The sequence below is a fragment of the Arvicanthis niloticus genome, chromosome X, assembly GCF_011762505.2.
Source record: "Arvicanthis niloticus isolate mArvNil1 chromosome X, mArvNil1.pat.X, whole genome shotgun sequence".
Taxonomy (NCBI): domain Eukaryota; kingdom Metazoa; phylum Chordata; class Mammalia; order Rodentia; family Muridae; genus Arvicanthis; species Arvicanthis niloticus.
Genome location: NC_047679.1, coordinates 70743365 through 70764838, shown reverse-complemented (window position 1 = coordinate 70764838; position 21474 = coordinate 70743365). Strand labels below are relative to the sequence as shown.

General features: G+C 37.4%; 1 pseudogene; it reads right to left on the bottom strand.

The window, feature by feature from the left end:
- Window positions 1–4149: 4149 nt before the first annotated feature.
- Window positions 4150–12577, bottom strand: LOC117695019 (protein SET-like; annotated as a pseudogene).
- Between the last annotated feature and the right edge of the window lie 8897 nt (window positions 12578–21474).

Genomic DNA, 21474 nt, shown 5'->3' with positions numbered 1-21474 from the left:
CCTCCATCCACATCCCATTGGTCTCAAGCAAGGGAGTCCACCAAATGGCAGTTCCCCAGTGGCTGGCAATGTCTGCATTACCACTTTCTAGGATCTTAGGCAGACTTCAGTTTGGCCCTCATGCTGAAGTTGTATCCACTTATGGGGACTCACTGTTTACTGACATTTATGCAGAAGTGGCCACTGCCTTGTCAGTGAGGCCTATGGTTCCTTTTATACTAAGTGTCTGCTTTAGCAAAAAACATCCTGTCATAAGAAGTTTTCTGGAAAAAAAAAAAAAACAACATCACATGCCACAACTGAGTCTTCAATGAAATCAGAAATTTCTACTTCACCCTTTATTCATATGAACAAGTTTACCTATGTCGAAACTTTTTCTGAAGCTTTTAAACAACAGTAAATGAAACAAATTCAATCATATTTTATGGGTATTCCTTTCTGAAATATAAGTTCTTTTGTTTCCACGATTTAGTCTGTATTAGCAAGGTTTTACTAATCTTGTGGTGAAGGCAATTTGTTATGTGGAGGCAAAATGTTTTTTGTGAAAAGACCAATAGTTTTAAAAGTCAGAAAAAAAAAGCCTTAGAGAGCAAATAATGTAGGAAGGACTTTAAGAATCTCTGTGATAATGGAGCAATATAACTAAATTTCATTTTTCTTATCAGTAAATTATTAATATTTCTCTTTTTCTTTTAAAAATTATTATGAACATCAAATAAAATCATGGTAATTAAAGCACTGATAAATGTAAATAATAATATATATATAGATAATCTGCCATTTCTATTATTAGGACAGTTCCTACCCTCAGGGTATAAAAGACCCTGAAACTATTGCTTTAGGGAAAATTATCAAAGCAGTTGAATTTCAAAGGAATTGACTCTTTGTTCTACATTCAGCAACATGTTGTATTAAAGATAAGCATGTGCATTACATTTTTGCTTGCAATTTTTTTTAGCTACCCCTCCAAACAAATCATACATAAATCTTTAAAGATCACAAGAATCTGAAGAGCTGAATAGTTAGTTATATGGAGAAAAATTCTTATTTTCATTACATTAAATATGTAAGCTTTTATTTGCATTGCAGTGTTACTACATGTACTTATAATAACAGAGAATGTGTTCTGGAGAGAAATCTTAAGAAAGATTTCTTTATTTTTTGCTTCCAAAACTCCTTTGGTAATTTGGAGACACCAATAGGGTCCAATAGTTCTTGAAGTATACAAATTCTCTCTCTCTCTCTCTCTCTCTCTCTCTCTCTCTCTCTCTCTCTCTCAGTGACAATCTTTCAGATAGTTACAGGCTCAAAGCTGCCATTTAAAAAAATCCAGATTAATCTTTTGATATTTCTTCAAATGTTTCTCCTCTTACACAGTTTAGTTCATGAGAATGTATTTGCAATGAAACAGGAGAATATCAGTAATATCTTAGTCTTTCTAAATGCCTCATACTTGATGAAAAACAATGCATAAATGTTAAAAAGGTTGTAGTTCTAAATAAACCAACAAGACACAAAAAGAATTGGCATTGTAAATCATGGAAGCAGTCAATGACTATAATAACTTTTCAAGCCTAAATCACTGAAAGTCATGAACTATAATAGTCTTACCACAATCAACAAATAAGAAAAGAATTAGATTCATTTTTAAAGAACAGAAGATAAACTGATAATTAGAAATAAAGTTTTAGATACTGATATTTGAATCAAGATGTGTAGTGTACAATTAAAATGAATCTTAAATTAAGAAATTATATGAGGCTAAAAATTTGAAGGACAAAATATTGTTAATTTCAGGTAAAAGTAAATTTGTGGAAGCTCCAAAATAATAGTTGATTTGTTGTAGGATAAACTAAGGAGTGTTCAGTCTGGCCAAGAAATGATATTTATGCATTTTTGTTTTATAAGGAGATGGCCAGTTCTTAATTTTTCTATGTGTAGAGAGGAAAACTAAGGGGAAAAATATCTCAACCTAGATAGCAAAATGTTTTCTTTTTATTCTTTTTAAAAAGATTTATTTATTTGTTTTATGTATGTAAATACTGTGTCACTGTAATCAGACACACCAGAAGAGCGCAATGGATCCCATTACAAATGATTGTTAGCCACCATGTAGTTGCTAGGACTTGAACTCAGGGACCTCTGCAAATGCAGTCAGTCAATGCTCTTAATCACTGACTAATTTCTCCAGGCCAAATGTTTTCATAACAAAAGGAAAAAACAGAAAAGGAAAGTAAAAATTATATGGTAAAAAAATGTACAAAGAGGAGAGCTAGGAGTATATGGTTCGTTAAAACTACCAGAAAGAGATGATCATGGGTAATTGTCAAAATGCAATGACAATTTAGATGAAGCATGAAAAAAGGCTACTGAGATTTTATTTATTTTTATTGGATATTTTATTTATTTACAATACAGATATCATCCACTTTCCCCATTCACCTCCCCAGGGATACCCATCCCTCTCCTTCTTTTTGCTTTTATATCATTTTAATTACATGCATATATTCAAGTGAATTCTAGGTTGAGGGTCTAGTAATACAATAGATACAAATAGTCAAGGAGCAAGCAAGACAATAAACACAAATAGTCAAAGAACAAGCAGGGCAATAAACAAAGTCTTCTGCTCACTCCTGTGATCACTGTTTCTAAGGGCTTATCATGATGACAAATATATCTGAGCCTTCTTCCCTGTCCTAGCCCAAAGATTTTAGACTTAATATCTTTCAGTTACAAAGCATACTTTGGTTGGAGTGGCATGAGAAGAGTTTATAATTCAGCCTCATAACAGGCTCATTAAAATTGTCAGTGAAGAGAATTGAAAGAAAGCATCACATTTTGAGGGGTACTAAGATAAAAAGATTTCTTTCTTCATTTGCAAAAGAGAGTCTAATGAATCTGCGTTTACAATGAAAGAGAGATATGTGCTAATGAAGTGAGATTGAACATAAATGAAAGAAAAGCCTGAAGTGAAAAGGTAAGGAAAATAAAAACCAGAGTTCCAAAGAAAGGAGGCAAATCACTTTCCCTGTAACAAGATGAAAATCACAGTGAGTGAAAATATTCTAAATCCTGGCATTTAAAAGAGCAAGACAGAAAGAAATCCATGATCATTCTCTCAAATCTCACCAATCATATTTGTTTAATCATACTTGCTAACAAGTAATTCTATAATTTCTCAAATTCATATTAATATTAAAGGTCTGAACATGTTGCACTATGCTGTAAACTTGCATTATCAATGACTAGTTCTCTAATAAAAAGCATAAAATTAAATCTATCTGATATAATACTCAACATGGTTCAAAGTAATGAAATACATGTATTTTTTTTCAAGTCACCATCAGTAGAGAATTTTATTTTAAAGTGTCACGTTTAATTGCAAGGGTTTCTGTTAAGCATCACAACTAAACATACTAAAGGAGAAGCCATGTAGTCAAATGTCTACCTCAAACCCACCCTTATTCACCCTTCTATACTCCCCTTCTCCTTTTTTTCATTTTTTAAGATTTTTTCTTGGATATTTTATTTACATTTCAGATGTTATTCACTTTCCCCACTTCACCCCCCACCTAGAAACGCCCTATCCCATCATCCCCTCTCCTGCTTCTATGAGGATGTGCCCCCACCCACCAACTCCCTCCCATTCTCAAATTCCCCCACACTGGGGCATCTAGCCTTCACAGGGCCAAGGGTCTCCTCTCCCATCTATGTCCGACAGCTTTTTCTTTCTTTTTATTAAACAAGAAAAATTAGACAAATACATGTTGGTAAATGCTGCCTGTAATTACATAGAGATTCAGTGTTATCTCTGAGCCCAATATATAGAATAAAGAACAAAGCTAGACTTCTATGCACTACTGCACAGGGGCCTAGCACCCTATAGCCTCCAGCCAAGGAAACCGGAGGACTTTTCTGTTTTCTCATAGAGCATGATGGGTGTTGAATACACAATTATTGAGACAAGAAAAGATAAAAATAAACTTAGAACAAAAATGTGGAGATTCGTTTCCTGTTGTATTTTGCTCAAGACATTTTACCCCATATTAGTTGAGAACCATAATGTTGAGGCCTCAAAAACAGGGCGACTAAGCACAGAGAGGGACAAGGAGAAAAGGACTGCAAGTTGCTCACAGGGACTAGAGAAACTTAAAAGAGAAAAAGAAAATAGAAAAAGAGGTGGGAATCAATCAATCTTCTGTAGTAGTCATTCTTGCCTTCATCCTCCTCTCCTTCCTCCTCCTCTCCTTCCTCCTCCTCTCCTTCCTCACTTTCATCCTCATCATCTTCTCCACCTTCATCCTCATCACCTTTATTAATGTCTTCCATCCCTTCTTCCTTTTCATTGTTATTGTCGTCATTGTCAACGTCATTGTCATCATCATCATCATTATCACCATCATCTGCCTCTATTTTTTCATCATCCATATTGGGAACCAAATAGTACTGCAAAAGATTTGCCAAATATCTTTGATGACCTCTCCTAATGTCAGCACCTGCATCAGAACCAGGTGAAGAATCTCTCTGGCCCTTAGTGCTGCCTCTTTCTGCTGGCCTTATTCTGTGTTTGACTTGACCCTTTTGTCAAATCCTTTCCAGATTTCCATTTGATTTCAGTGGACTTTGAAGATGAGTCACCACTCTCATTCAGATGAAATTCTTTGGAGAGAACTTTATTTTCAAAGTAAGAATTTTTATCAAAATAAAAGTCTATTCTGTAACCTGATTTAATGTCTTCAAATTCTGTCACTTCAACTCTGGTCATATAATGCAGAGCCTCCTTATTTTCCTCCCCAAGCAGTGCAGACTCTTGTGGATGGTTGACAAATATTAATACCCCAAAATTTGTGATTTTGGCGATCAATTCTGTCCTCTTCTGAAAAAAAAATGGTTGATAGAGTTTGTTATACTTTTGATATACATTCAAAATTTCCTCACTGGCTTGTTCATTAAGACTGTCTATTTCATTTTATATTTCATCAAAATGTGCAACTGCTTCATGTTGTTTGTTTTCTTAGGACTAGTCAGTCCCCCTCGGATTGAAGTTGAGCTCCTTTTTACTGGCTTTGGTCTTCAGCACAGACATGATGCCCTCTGCTATCAGGGCAGGGAGCAGGGAGTGGGAGTGAAGGGACAATGAAGAGGGCAGAAGCATGCCACAGGCACAGCGACCACTTGCTCCAGCAACCTCCTCCTGTAGGCACTCATTTGCTTGCCCTCCCACACATTGTGGTGAGTTCCCCCACATACATACACACCTCACACCCCCGGCCGGGGCTCTCACTGGGGGCAGGGAGGCAGTAGCTCTGCTGGGGTGCTCAGCTCCTGTCTGGTGCTCCAGCTCACTTCTTTATCCAAAATATAGGTATTATTTGACTTGAGAAAGAGCCATCACAGGAGGTAGAAGGTGGTAGGGACTTGGAAAGAAGAGGAGAGAGAGGAAATAAAAGGGGGGGCAGGATTAGGTGTGGGAGGAGACTGGGGAGATGTATAAAGGGTCAGGAAATTGACCAGAAGTGTGTAGCAATGGGTGATGAAAACCTGGGGTAGCCTACAGAAAGTCCCAGACATCAGGAATGCAAGAGGCTCCCAGGACACCAGGGGGATGGCATTAGCTGAAATACCCCACAAAGGGGAAAGAGAACCTGTAGAAACCATATGGAGAGTTTAGGCAAGGCCCCATGGGGGAATGTGGTCACCCACCCTTCTCAAAAATTTTAAACCAGAATTGTTCCAGTCTAAAGAAATACAGGGACAAAGAGTGGAGCAGAGACTGAAGGAAAGGCCATCCAGAGACTGCACAACCTGGAGATCTATCCTATATGCAGCCATCAGACCCACTCACTATTTTTAAGGCTAAGAAGTGCTTGCTGATAGACAGGAGCCTGATTTGGATGTCTCCTGAGAGGCTCTGCCAGGGTCTTACTGATACAGATGCTGATGCTTGCAGCCAACCATCTGACTGAGCATGAGGACCACAATGAGTTAGGAGAAGAAGTGAAGGAGCCAAGGGGGTTTGCAACCTCATAGGAAAAGCAACAATATCAACTAACTAGACCCCTTAACACTACCAGAGACTAAACCACCAGCCAATGAGTACAAGTAGAGTTACCCATGGCTCCAGCTGCATTTGTAGCAGTGGATGGACTTTTCAGGCATCAAAGAGAGGGAAGACCCTTGGTCCTATGAAGGCTTAGTGCCCCTGTATAGGGCAGTGCTAGGGTGGTAAGGTAGGAATGTGAGGGCAGGTAGGGGAGCACCCTCATAGAAGCAGAAGAAGGAGGATGAGATAGGAGGTTTGGGGAGGGGAAACCTGGAAAAGGGATAACATTTGAAATGTAAATAAATAAAATAACCAATAAAAATTTAAAAATTGAAAGGCTAAAAATTCAAAATAATAATTAGTATATAATAAGTGTAAAACATTGTTGCATAACAATAAAATATTTCTGGTTTTTCGTCAGCTTTTTTTCTTTGATTTGTTTTGTACTGTTTTGGTTGTTTTTTATTTTATATTATTATTAATTTTGAGATGCCTGTTTGTTTTGTGATGAGAAAGGAAAAATAAATGCTGTGGATTTGGGTTGAAAGAGACTTGGAGAGTAACTAGAAGGAGCTGGGGGAGAATAGGAACATGTGTGAAAAATCTATTTTCAATAAAAAATAGAAAAGTCAACAAATAGCAAAGAGAAAACATTAAAATTAAAACTATTTTTTACCCATATATTTTCCCATGAATTTTTAATACAGTTTTGTCTTTGATGATTTTAGTTGATGACAAGATCAGTGACATAGCAATCGTTGCCTCTTGGAGTTATAGGGTGGGCTCTTTTTGCTGAAGACAGTATGACAGAAGAATCAAAGGATTCCACTTAGATCTTTTCTAAAAGCCTCATTCTTGTGGTCACTTCAGTGGCTCCAGATAATACTATGCAAGCTGCCAAGAAAAGGAAATAATCACAGAGTAGTACCAGTTTGAAATACCTGTTATCCACAAAAATTACCAGCATTAAGATATGCATAAAGATGCAATAATTGTCATTTACATGTTGGTGGCAATCAACAGCTGCCTAAATGGACTTAAGGCACAAACAGGCTAGAAATGATGCCTAGAACTGGCAACCTAGTCAACTTCCCAGCGCAAATGAGGTCATAGACCTTAGAAGATAATCTACTACCTCCATTTGACTAGACTAGTATAATACATTACAGTATTCTTAATTTTATGTATACAACCACAGGTAAGTGTCAACAATAAAAGCCTGTCTTCACAACAATTGGAGACCATCACAGATAATCACAACTGGGGACAAAGGAGAGATCAAAAAAATGTGGAAAACCCAGTCCTGACAGATAATGACTACATTGCAACTCCCACATTTATAATGATGGGAATACAGAAAGATCCAGAACATTGCAAGAGCCACAGTATCAGAAAGTCTTCCTTGAAAGAATGACTACTAGAAATGGCTTCATAAACAAAACAAGAAATGTGTCAATATAAATGGACTTATTGATGTGGTAGAAGGGATATGTTGTATTTTCCCAGTACTGAAGAAAAAAAAAAAAAAACTACAGGCAGTTAGTAACTACTGGTAGATGGATAATTACTAGCCTTTCTTATATATAAAGTTTGTTGTTGGTTGTTGGTTGTCCAATACAAAGTGGTCAACGGTCAAATCATATATACTCCAACCACAAAAGTGGAACTAGCAGATTGTATTTATATATTTATTTGTATATATAAATACATACCAACATGCATACATTCATTACCACACACAAATGTGTGCAATAATTATGTAAACGAGGCTAAGAAATTGAGAATGTGCGTGATTATGAGACGAGTTTAAAGAGGGTAGCTGAGAAAAGTTGAAGGGAAGAAAGGGAGAGAAAAACTGTTGTTATTCTATTTCAATTAAGATCATAATTTTAAGGGGCTGAAGAGAAGGATTAGCTGTTAAGAGCACTGGCTGCTTCCAGAGGGCCTGAGTTCAATTACCAGCAACTTCATGGTGGCTCACAACCATCTATAGTGGAATCCAATGCCCTTTTCTGGCACACAGCTGTACACACAGAGTACTCAGATATTAAATAAATAAATATTTTAAAAAATATAATTTTAGAAAAAGCAACAAGAAGCAAATAGATATGATTGCTGTGTGTTACATCTAATTTGTAAACAATATTCAGGATTCAAATATATATATATATATATATATATATATATATATATATATATATATATATATATATATATAATGAGTAGGGGAGAAGAAAGGGAAATCATCAGTAGATGATTGAAGTCAATTTCCAGGATGTACTAGAGATTTGGGATGAGAAGACCCCAAAGGTCTATGAGGGCAACTCTAGCTGAGACTTCTAGCAGTGGGGGACATGGATCTAGAAGTGACCACTTTCTGTAGTCAGGTAGGAATCCCTATGGAGGAATAAAGACAGCAATCTATCCATAGAACCTTTGACCCAAAATGTGTCCTGCCTACATGATGTGCAGGGACAAATATAGATCAGAGAAGGAAGAAATGTCCAACCAATTCCTGTCTCAAATTGAGACATATCCCATGGGTAAGAACCAACCAAACCCTGACACTATGACACTATTAGTGATACTCTCTTAGGCTTGCAGACAGGAACCTAATAGAAATATTCTTAAAATGAGAGTTCTAGAGTCACGTTGATTCCCTTTTGTTTTTGTAGCTAAATGCTAGAATACTTATATAGGGTGCCTGATCAATTGCATCCTAAAGGCATTGTTCTAATTAAATGAGAACAATGTTCTATAAATAACCACATTGTATACTGATGTGCAAAATATGCTTTCTAAAAAATATGTTCCCAACTAAGTACTTTTTTGTAAAGGCATTTTTGTTGTGTTATTGTAGCAATAGAGTATACTGTGACAAAACTCTAGTTTCCCAGTATATGTCCACTAGACTGTAAAGACAACACAAGCTTCTGGCTGTCAGCCAAAAAGACTGATTTCATAGAGCACTCTCTTGTACTTAAAAGTCAGTTGTTTTTAACAGACATATTTATTCATTAATCACATTTTTATAAATTGCTTCAAAAATATTTATCTGAAATAGATATTTCACTTTATAATCAGTCACCAAAGTTTGAGTGACATAGAAAACTACTATCTAAAGATCATATATATCAAATACTCAAAATTGTTATTACTAAACTATATATATATATATATATATATATATATATATATATATAAGCAGAATATATTTTATTTAACTTCTATTTGTTTTAGATAGAGCCCTTCTAAATTAATTTTTCCTCAATGATCTGCATAGCAATTTGTTTTATATGCAGAGAAATACATTTTTGTGAGTTGACTAACTGGGGAGCTATTTCAGAGAAATTTTAGTGAGACTCAAGTGAGAAGAGATTATATCAAGAGTTGATAAAAATTGGATTTTTTTTAATTTGAAACTTTAGCTTTAGAATCTGAGCATCATACTCTGTAAACAAAAGTTTGAAGGCCATTGTGAGGAAAGGATGTGTAACTTTATTATTTGGATCCAAGCCATGAGATTCTTGCTCCAAAATAGATTGCTTTTAAGTTGCAATAACTGCCTCACTCTTACATGTATTTTCAGCACTTCCAAGTGTCCCACCATTTATCAATTATATTGTTTTTGATTGGCATATTATTTTGTTTAAATATAAAGTTTTTACCTATGCCTTACATGTGGAAGAAGCTCCTATTTTAGACAGTAATGTAGAGACCTTTATTGCTTGTTCTAGATGAGCTATATTTGGCTCAGCTCAATCTGATGAAATTTTAAGCTCAGCAGGAACAAGGATAGGTGACAAACTTGTTCTGCATTCACAGTACAGGAAATAGCTAAAATGAAAAATCTGGAGTCATATCTTTGAGTTTCAATCTAAGCTTTATATCTTAATATCTACATGTCATCTTGAACATGAAATATCTGATACATAATAAAATTCAACATTTTAGTTTTAGCATTAGTATTCATCAGATTATTATAGAGCATTTGGATCAATTCAGCTTGCTACTGTACCTGAGATATATTGTCTTTTTTGTCTAAAAAATATTTTAAAGACTGTATTAAATTATTTTTCAAGTGAAATACAGGGAGCAATTATTTTTGCACAGAGATAAAACAACATGGAGGCTCTGCATGCTTCACTACTCATTGGGTGGTCCAACTGGACCACAGAATAGAGCATACTGTAGTGTGGTCAAAACTAAAAATTACAACACAATAGGAAGGCCAGAATGATTCAAGGTAGTTCAGGCTTTATAAATACACCAAATTAATGTGTAAACTATATATTTAAAGCAAGAGACAAGAAAAAAACGATAAGATTCTCCTTGTAACTTATTAATACTTTTTGGTTAGTTGAGCTACTCTATAGTGCATGTGTTTGGTGTGACTTCACATACCTATATCATGATATGGTAGAAGGACCCAGTCCTTCTTAGTCCTTAGCCTTAGATATGTTGTTACTTTTGTTTAGTTCCCAACTGAAACAAAATTAAGTAGAACAAAATGTACAAAGAAAACCTGTAATGGGAAAGTCATTCCTAAAGCCCAGCTCAGGTTTTGAGGAACCTATCTTTAAAAAAAAAAAGGCTTCTAGGTACACTATACCCATGATTACTTTTCTTAATAGAGGATTTTTCAATGATGGCAAATATTAGCCATGCCTGTTTGTTAGTTTGGATGATATACAAAAAAACTAAGAATAGCCCAAGCAGTCACAACAGAATTAAATATTACCAAGAGTTATCACACACACACACACACACACACACACACACACACACACACACACACACACATATATATATATATATATATATATATATATATATATATATATATATATATATATAGTTTATTTACTTATCTGGTGAATTCACTGGCCCCACAGATGGAGGCCAGGGAAGTTGCCATGGGACATCTGGGGTGAATGAGGAGAAAGGGCATAGTTACAGAGAAGAAAAGAAGAGAAAAGCAGAGGAAAAAAGAAAGAGAGAGGGGGAGGGAGATAGAGGGAAAATAGAGGGAAAGGGAGAGAGAACTATTGATTAAATCTTTATGCATTTATCCACCATTAACACTTCTTTTGTAACTTTATAAACATTAACGTATATAATTTGGGTCTGTTTAATTGTGGTGTTTGATGCTTATTTTATTTGCAATTCTTAATAATTAAATTTATAAGGTTTTTAAAAATTACAAAAATAACTATGGTGAAATAAAACAATTATAAAAATATACATTGTAATAATCATTTTGTATATGTTCTCTCTGACTTCATGTACTTTTACATTTTATTTAAAGGAATTATTTGTGACCTTTCTTTAGCATACCTAAATTACTATTTTCAGAATTAATGAGCTTGGAGTCATTTATAATAAAAAAAAGATTAGTGGCATATAAACTCTACATGTAGCCTGTAGAACTTTTTCAGAGTTATGTGTCAGTAAATTAAAAAGTGTGTATATTCTGAAAAGCATAATGATACATGTATTTCATGAGACAAGTTACTATGCAAGGAGATCCCACCATAATTTTATAGCTATACAAAGTTTAAAGCTTTATGAATTTTTTATTTCTAGATAACTCTTGGTAATATTTAATTCTGTTGTGACAACATGGAATTATAGAAAATATAAATGTACAATAAAGGGGTCTCATACAAATATATTGAAGGTACACATTATCTAACATGAAGAGTAAATGGCATTTCTACTTTTGTTTTGAACACATGATTTATTTTTCTATTGATCAAAAATACTACCATTTGAGCTATCATGTATCTATACATTTGAACTAGTGAATTAGCTTCTCTAAGCCTCAGAATTGTCATCCACAGAGTATAGCAGATTCTGTTGTCATATATTTAATTATAAAACAATATTAGCATAGGTGTTCCAAAAATACAGGGATTTAAAGAAGATTCTCTTAATGGCAAATGGAGACCATCTCAGAAAAGCACAAAATACAATGCTGAGGTCAACAATACATGGGGAGTCCTGCTCCAGGAATATAGCTACATCATAACTCCTGCATATATGTCTCAGGAATTGTCATGGGAGAGGAAGACAGAAGAAAAATATTAAGTAGTAGAATACCAAGAATTCTGCTTTGAAATAGTCTTTCATAGAAATGTTTTCCTAAATAGGACAATAAAATAGCAATACCTATAGACATGTTCACATGGAAGGAGAAAAATTCTGTGGGATTCTGCTAGACCAAAAACTACTGGTAACTACTGACTGCTGGAAGAAAGAAAATTAGTATCTCAGGTATAGTTCTGCGGGGCTGATAGCTCACACGTGGGTGCAGGCATGGATCCTGTTGGGCAAAGTTGTGATACCCATGTGTCCACTGCCCTGGGCCACTGGATGAGGCTCGGGAAGTAGAAGCACAGAAATTTGGCTGAGTTCCCTCCATGTGGTGCTTGGCAGATGCTGTGGGGCTCTGCCCAGGCATGGAACAATTTCAGCCTGAAGTTCCCATGGGGGCAGGTCTCCTGAGTGGACCCAGAGGCCGGTGGTCTCCATTCTTGGTCTCCTAGATGCCACTAGGGGACGAGGAAGGACACAGACGTGAGAGAAATGAGGGGAGAGAAGGAGGCCCCAACAGTGCACTACGGGAAACAGAACCTTTGTTAGGGCACTCGCTGAATTGTGTGCTCAGCTAGCTTGGTTGAATTGGTGGCCACTACAATAGAACACAGAGAAGTCCTCCACAGGAGATTATGTGGCAGCAGAGATGGCTCATAGATTAAAGGCCTTCTCCATGGTTCCCCATGGCAGGACCCCCCAAAAGTCCATGGTTTTACAAGATTTATTGTCATGGCAGATGGTAGATGAATCTGGATGCACATGCCCACAAAACTCAGGACAGATCTGAATTAAATAGGGAGGGAGGAGGAAGGAGGGTCTCAAAAAGAATGCGCAATTGGCTATGCCCTCTGGCCTTTAGGTATTTTATTAATATGGAAAGCTCTACAGGGTCTGATGTCTGTTGTAATGCTCTCTACCTGTGGAGGGGCTGGTAGGTGTGTTGCCCTACATGGCTGAAAGGCACTGATCAGTGGAAGTCTTTGGCAGCATGTCAAATATATGGGGTCTGGGGGAGTGGCCAAATACCTATTGTCATCCCATTAGGGTCTGCTGTTCCAGGCCTGTACTCCATCAGAAACCAAGCTATCCTTTCACAGTCACACATAGTTACTCTCACTGATTGTTCCACACAGTGTTGTCATCTTTGAAATTATACATACACTAACAGCAAAATTGTATGAAGCAGGATATATATATATATATATATATATATATATATATATATATATAATTACTGATGAAAGAAAACAACACCTCCTAATGCTTCCCAAGCAGTTCGGCCAATTTTGAGCCAAGTATTCAAATATGTCAAATTTATGTGCCTATAAATCATTCTCACTCAAAGCACCAGAGTAGACTTTGAAAATGACATAAATGTATAAGAAAATAATTAGTAATGTAGTTAAAAGGAAAAACTAAAGAGGAGTCCAGAGAAGATGACAGGGTGCGTACAATCAAATAAGTAATAGCTATGTATGAAAATATCATAAAGAAACACTTTCAAAACCATTTTTCATGGTTAAAAAAAGAATCACATACATTAATGTATACTAATACTTTTGCGTGTTTCATCTACTCTGTCTCTGTCTCTGTCTTTCTGTCTCTCTGTTTCTCTGTCTCTGTGTCTGTTTGTCTGTCTCTATATATATTATATATACACATACATATGTTACATATGTGTATATATTACTCAACAGTAATGGAATATATATAAATATATATAAATTTATATATAAATATATAAATATAAACATAAATATATAAAAGTATATATCCAATCACTGTTGAGTAGAATAAAAAGAAACAACATGTATGGATAATATGACAAAATGAGACAATGCCATTCAGTTATAGTATCAGAGCCACAATGAAAATAAAGATTATTTTTAGGCTTTCCAGTGTTTGCAAATACAAATATAATCATATCATATAGTATAATATATTCAAAATGTTGGATATTCCTTTTTATGGAGAGTTAGGGTTGTTTTTCATTCCTTAAGTTGTTTTTATATTCTATTCCTTTTCTTTTCCCAGAGGTAATATTTGGCTTGCAACTGATTGTGAAACACCCAGTAAATTTTCTGACACCTAATTTATACACAGGAAAAAACAATAAAATTTTAGTATTCATTAGATTTACATATTTTTTAATGGCTCACAGTGGTAATATCAAGTTTTCATTTTTAAATTGTTTAGAGGTGGTTATTTTATTTAAACAAGATCATGAGTACCCTTTACATTTAAAATGATGAAAAAATCTCTGCCATTTTACATTAGATGCTTCTAAGCCAAGCAACAGAAAAGTTTAATAGTCACTTGAGAGCTCATGAGCATGCACACATGCACACACACTGATTTTGTGGTTATCTAGGAAACATAAATATTTAAAACTACATATTCATTTGGCTTATGTATTGTATTGGAAATTTCAAATGTTTTCCACATTTACTAGAATAATTCATGGAATGTACAAATTTAGTTTTGTATGTAATCTATTAAATATCAAAAATAAGAGACACATTCTAGGGAAATTTAATAAGCATAAGCCATTTTTAGCCTTACAAATCAAAATAAGCACAATTAATTTGACATCCCCAAGACAAGATGCTTTATTTTTTATATACTCTTAGCCTTTTTAGAAACTTTTATGAACTCTTGTAACATGCATTTTAGAACATACACATTTCCCTCAGTTCTAAAATACAAGAAACCAGTTATTTATCCAGTAATGTCTAACAGAAGCATGCAATACAAAATTCAATTAAATTGCATATGATTATTTAATATGTTGATAGCTGTTACCACAAGCAACCACAATTATAACAATGTGTACATAATTCAGTGTTGTTTTATTTTCCATATCTATATTTTGTACTAATTATACAGTTTGAGGATAATAATATCTGATTAATCTAGATAGATATTATGTTTTCCTTACCGAAGACCTCTCTATGTTCCATCCACAGAGGCCTGCCAACACAAACAAGCTATCCACGCTAGTCATGACCCAGCCAAGATAATCTCCTCAAGTAAACCTCATCTACCCAGTGAGGTGCTGCTGGAGCTTCTCTCCCTTTCTCCTCCCGGCTGTGGCCCAGTCCAGTCTGTATGCCCCACCCCAGTGGTATCTGGAAGCCCAAGGGCTAAGACCTGCTAGTCTCTGGCCAGCCACCTCAGCCCAGAGACCCTTGACTCAAGAGCTCCACCCTCATGGGTCTCAGACTATGATCTCCCCATGCTCAGAGTGGAGGTCAGCAGCTTCCCTTAACCTGGCATCTACACTGAGCCCTGTGGAATTAACTCAGTCAAATTCTAGCACTTCTGCCCCACTGAGACACTGCTCCAGATGCCTGGGGTCACAGACACTCAGGACCCACAACTCAGCCCAACAGGATCCACACCCATGGGCAAGCAACAGCTCCACAACTGGTGAAGGATGTGAGTAAAACCAGCTTTAAGAGTACCCCTGCTGGTGCCCATGAAGAACCACTACATAGAACTCATGGACAGTGAGTGATTTCAGGACTATTTCTAAAGACTAGGCCTCTCTCTGTCTGCCCCCTCTCTCTCTTTCTCTCTATATCGCTCTTTCTCTCTTTTTCTCTCTCTCTCTCCACGTGTTCCTGGCCAGCTTCTTTCGTTTGACCCTTAGCTACAGCCTCTAACTCAAGGGCAAGATGGTGGCAATCCCTTAGCCTCCACTCTCTGCCCATCCTCCAGCCAGACAGAGAAGACGTCTACATAGTTAACAACTGCATTTATGACAACAGCACGTGCTAGCATAGGCCTCTACCCTTCCTCCTCTGTCATTTGTGGCCAGCTTCAGCCACTTAGTTCAGCTGGTTTGCCTAAAGCAGCAGGTCCAGGACCCACTTGCTCCCTTCACCTCTGTGTTTCTTAGACCCTTGTTCTAGGACTCCTCCCCTTGGGTGAGACGTTCTCCTTTCCTTCTGAGACATTTTCTTTCTCGTGGCTGAGAACTCCAAGCCACACCTGGAGAAACTGCTCTCAGAAGCACGAGCTCCATCCCAGCTTACATGTGTCTCCCCACATGGATCAAGTCTTTTCCACAGCCTTTCACTCTTTCTGGCTCTGACTGTCTTTCAAGCCTCTATGCTTCTTCCTTTAAGCTCTTCAAGGTTGGCCTTTCCCTTTCTCCTCTACATTTAAAATTTACTGGCTAAGAAAAACAAACAGAGAATACAGGAGACCTCTCTGCTAGAGGACCCAGCAACCATGCAACAGAACAGCCACCACATGGCAGAGCAGGCCCCTCCCACACTGCTTCTAAACCCAAGGACAACAGGGAAGCACACCTGAGACCCTTAACCCACATTTTCATTTTAAAATGCTTGTTCTCCCTAACAGGAATACCTAAAACAATGTTTGTGCTTTTGAAACCAAAATTTTTCTTGCTTTTTATTTAAATGTTTCCTTTCTTCCCTAACATTAATAATATATGTCTAAAACTTTTTTCAACCTTTTTTAGATTTCTTTAACGTTCAAAGTCATCTAATTTACATCCACAGGTCAAATCAACTATTCTGATCATCATTTTTCAGCCCTTAATTACCAACCAGTTTCCTTTTATAAACTGTTGCTGCCTATCCCAGATGCATAATTAACATGATGGTTTTATTCCTCAAACATCCAAAACAAACTCAAAAGTGCCTTCCAGGACTAAATTTCCTCAAACACCCTTGCTTTTCTAGGATCATGACGACATACTCTGATGTGCTCCCAAGTAGCTTAATGCTGCTACCCACCCTTTGCAGGCATCACCCTGCTGGTGTTCTGCTCTCCTGTTGTGATTACCCTATAGGCTATCCCCACAAAGGAAAAGGGCAGTGCTGCTCCCACAAATCCAGCAGAGACAATGCCATCTCCTGGAACCTGCCTGGGACACCAAGCTGCCTTTATCCAGACACCTCATCTGACTAAAGACTCCAGAGACACATGCTGAGATCCAGAGACACACACTGAGTCCTACAGAGGATAGACCTAGACCTTCCAGCTACAGATAAATTATCTTGCAAAAGTCAAATGGCTACTGAACTTGGGGAACCTTGCATGTTACTAAGGAAAACATAATGTTTATGTAGATTAATCAGATGTTATTACCCTCAAACCATACAACCAGTAAAACAATTAATTAGTTCAATGATCCCTTGTTTTCTCAACCCCCAACCTCAATCTCCTTACCCTGTGACTTAATTATGCTACCCATTACAACCTGCATAGTGTTTTCTTTTGACTTCCACCTCGTCCAAAATTTTCACTACAAATTATACAGTCACTCCAGTGACACCCCTCCATTAACAAAAAAAGAAAAAAGAAGATTTGTGGGGTGGTGGGCTGTGAGAGGCAGCTGAGTGCCTGGTAGAGCCCATGCCTCGAATCCAGAATACCCTAAAGGGATGGTAGGTGTTCAGCCTTGCTCCTGGGCCCTGGTTCTTTTCACTCAGGACAACCCTCTACAGCCCCTCCCCCAAAAAGGTTTGTGGCCTTAGGTCATGTAGCACAGGTAGCACAGGTAGAGGGTGTGACTACAGGCTACAGAACTCAAGACATCTCCATATTCATGAGTTAGCTAAAAGCCAGAGGGTATAGCCAATTAAGCATTTCTTCCTAGACCCTCCTCCTACTTACAAAAAAATCTTTAACATCAGGCTCGCCCTGAGGACAAGAGGTACAGCTTCATCCACTTTCAACTATGACAATAAAGCTTTTAAAACCATGGACTTCCTCTTGTCTTGGGGCCTGCAGTAAAGACCCATAGAGGAGGCTTTCAACCAATGAGCTACCACCTAATCTCCCACCGGAGGACTTCTCTTAAGTTCCAGCCACAGAGGTCTGTCAACTCAAGCAAGCTAGCCCAGCCAGCCATGACTCAGCAAAGTGAGTCACCTCGACCAAAAGTCTCATCTACCTTGTGGGTTGCCCCCAGAGCTTTTTTTTCCCATTTCCCTTTAGGCTGTGGGCCAGTCTAGCCCATATGCCCTCTGTCTTAGTCCTTCTGCAGTCTCCCAGTGGTGACTGGGTGCCCAAGGACTGAGACCAGCTGGTCTCTAGCCAGCCACCTTGGCCTGGAGACCCCCAATCTAAGAGCTTTGCCCCCATGGGGCCTCAAACTGGGATCTCACAATGCCCAGAGTGGAACTCAGAGGCTTCCCCTAGCCCAGCATCCGCCCGGTGCTGTGTAGAGTGAACTTGGCCAAATTTCCATGCTTCTGCCATTCTGAGCCACCTGGGGTGGCAAACACATGGGACCCACAACTCAGCCCAACAGGATCCATGTGTAGGCACTAGAGCCCCACACTAACTCATGTAGGCTTTGCTTCATTTTAGTGTGATTTCTTCCCTGTCAACTGATGATGTTACTCCTACCAGCTTCTTCTTAGTACTTTAACATTAGTACTTGGCTGGTGGTTGTATTAATTCAGAAGTAAATGTTTAGTCATTAGTATGTTTTACAGCAAGCAACAGATTGGGAAGATCTTTACAAATTCTATATCCAATAGAGGGCTAATACCCAATATATACAAAGAACTCAAGAGAACCAAATAACCCTATTCAAAATGGGGTACAGAGCTAAATAAAGAATTCTCAACTGAGGCCAAGAAACCCCTAAAAAATGGTCAACATCCTTAGTCATCAAGCAAATGTAAATCAAAACAATCCTGAAATTCTACCTCATAGTCAGAATGGCTGAGCTCAAAACCTCAAGTGACAGCATGTGGAGAAAGAGAAACACTCCTCCATTGTAGCTGGGATTGCAAGCTGGTACAACCACTCTGATAATCAGTCTGGCAGTTCCTTAGAAAATTGGACATAGTACTATCTGAGGACCCAGCTATACCACTCCTGGGCATATACCCAAAAATGTTCCAACCTATTACAAGGACACAGGTTCCACTATGCTCATAGTAGCCTTATTTATAATTACCAGAAGGTGGAAAGAACCCAGGTGTCAATAGAGGAATGGATACAGAAAATGTGGTACATTTACACAATGGAGTATTATTACTCAGCCACTAAAACAACGACTTCATGAAATTCTTAGGCAAATAGATGGAGCTAGAAAGTATCATCCTGAGTGAGGTAATCCAATCCCAAAAGAACACACATGACATGCACTCACTGATAGGTGGATATTAACCCAAAAGCCTGAATACCCAAGATACAATTCACAGACCATAAGAGGCTAAATAAGAAGGAAGACCAAAGTGTGGCTGCTTCAGTCCTTCTTAGAAAGGGGGACAAAGTACTCATGGGAGGTAGAGGGTAGGAGGGACTTGTGAGGAAGAGAGGCAGGGAAAGGGGTAAAAGGGGGCCAGGATCAGTTATGGGAGGAGACAGGGATAATATACAAGAGTCAGGAATTTGAACAGGGGTGTGTAGCAATGTGGTATGGGAAACTGGGTGTAGCCATCAGCAATTCCCAGATGCAAGGAAAGCAAGAGGCTTTCAGGACCTAACAGGGATGATATTAGCTGGCACAAAGTGGAGAGAGAACCTTTAAAGACCATATCCCGTGGTTAGCAACGCTCCTGTCTGAGGTATGGGGCCACCCACTCATCTCCTAATTTTAAAACCAAATTGACTCTTGTCTAAAGGAAACATGCAGAGAAAGTGTGGAGCAGAGACTGAAAGAAAGGCCATCCAGAGACTGCCCCACCTGAGGATCCATCCCATATACAGTCACCAAACCCAGAAACTATTGAGGATGCCAAGAAGTGCTTGCTTACAGAAGATTCTTATAGGTGTCTCATGAGAGGCTCTTCCAAAGCCTGGAAAATACAGAGGTAGATGCTCACAGACAACCATTGGACTGAATTCGTGGACCCCATTGGAGGAGTTAGAGAAAGGACTGGAGGAATTAAAGGGGTTTGCAACCCCGTAGGACAAACAACAATATCAACCAACCAGACCTCTCAAGAGATCCCAGGGACTAAACCATGATCCAGAGTACACATGGATGAACTCCTGGTTCTACCTACATTTGTAACAGAGGATGGCATTGTCTGGTATCAATAGGAGGTGAGGCCTTTGACCCTGTGAAGGCTCTATGCTCCAGTGTAGGGAAATGTCAGGTTAGTGAGGTAGGAGTAGGTGGGTTGGAGGCAGAGCACCCTCATTGAAGCAGGGGTAGGGGGGATAAGATGGGGAGTTCTGCAGGGGGAAACTGGTAAAGGGAGTAAAATTTGAAATGTAAATACATGAAATACCCAATAAAATAAATTATAAATAAGAAAAGGTAATTTTATCTTCAACACTGAAAACATATTCTTTTTCCTGATTGAACAATAGTACAATTTAAACATTTATGACATTCATTTCTCTAGTACAGTTACTGGTTGATGTGCATTTGCCTTCTATATGTCTAAGAAGTAAATAGAACATTTACTGACTTTCATAATTGTAAGGTTTTCTGCTAGTGACTGAAAGAGAAAAAAAATACATGGTATTAATACTTTGTGTAGACTCATCAGCAGTTCACTGTGGGTTTCTTTTTAATTGGATTTTATGTTTGCAAATCAATTTCAAACTCCATCTACAGCACATAGACTCTAAAGTGTAATAAATACAGCAAGATATCTGAGGAAAACAATTACATAAAGAATGAGGAATTCAGAATTTCATTTGTCAATGCATTCTGCAGTACTAGAAATTGTTACAATGAACACATCAAATGTAATGATTCTTCTTTTTAAAACCTAAGGGTCCACTAGTTTCTTTTCACTCTCCTATATGGGGCTTCACTTGTTTGCATTGTTTGTACTTCCCTCCTCACAGGCTCTATACTTCCAGGGATAAGCTAGCAAGCTGCTGCCACATATCTGCTAAATTGACAAAGCATACTTCAGAGGAAATAAGATAAATAGATCCTTGTTATTGTGTTACTAGAGGCATATCTTACTTTTCTAAACCATTCTCTCCTAATGACTCGGGTAAATTAAAGCCTAATATAAGTTGTCTGAATGTCAAACTCTGAGCACAAAATAATCTTGTCATTCTCAAGTCAAATTACATACTTCCATTTTCTGGCTGTCTTTAAAGCAACTTTTGTCATTGTGGTTGTACACTAACTTTAAGTGAAGAAAATTGCTGCTAACATCATTTTAATTATAAATTTAAAATATACTAATTTATAAAACTATAAAAATATAAAATCTCTGATCAGCATACATATCTGCCATTTTTAATATCATTTTAATTATAAATTTAAAATACCCTAAATTATAAAACTGTAAAAATATAAAAGCTCTGATCAACAGATGGCTCTCAGAATTTTTTTTTTTTTTTTGGTATTTTCTGTGTGTGTAGCTTAT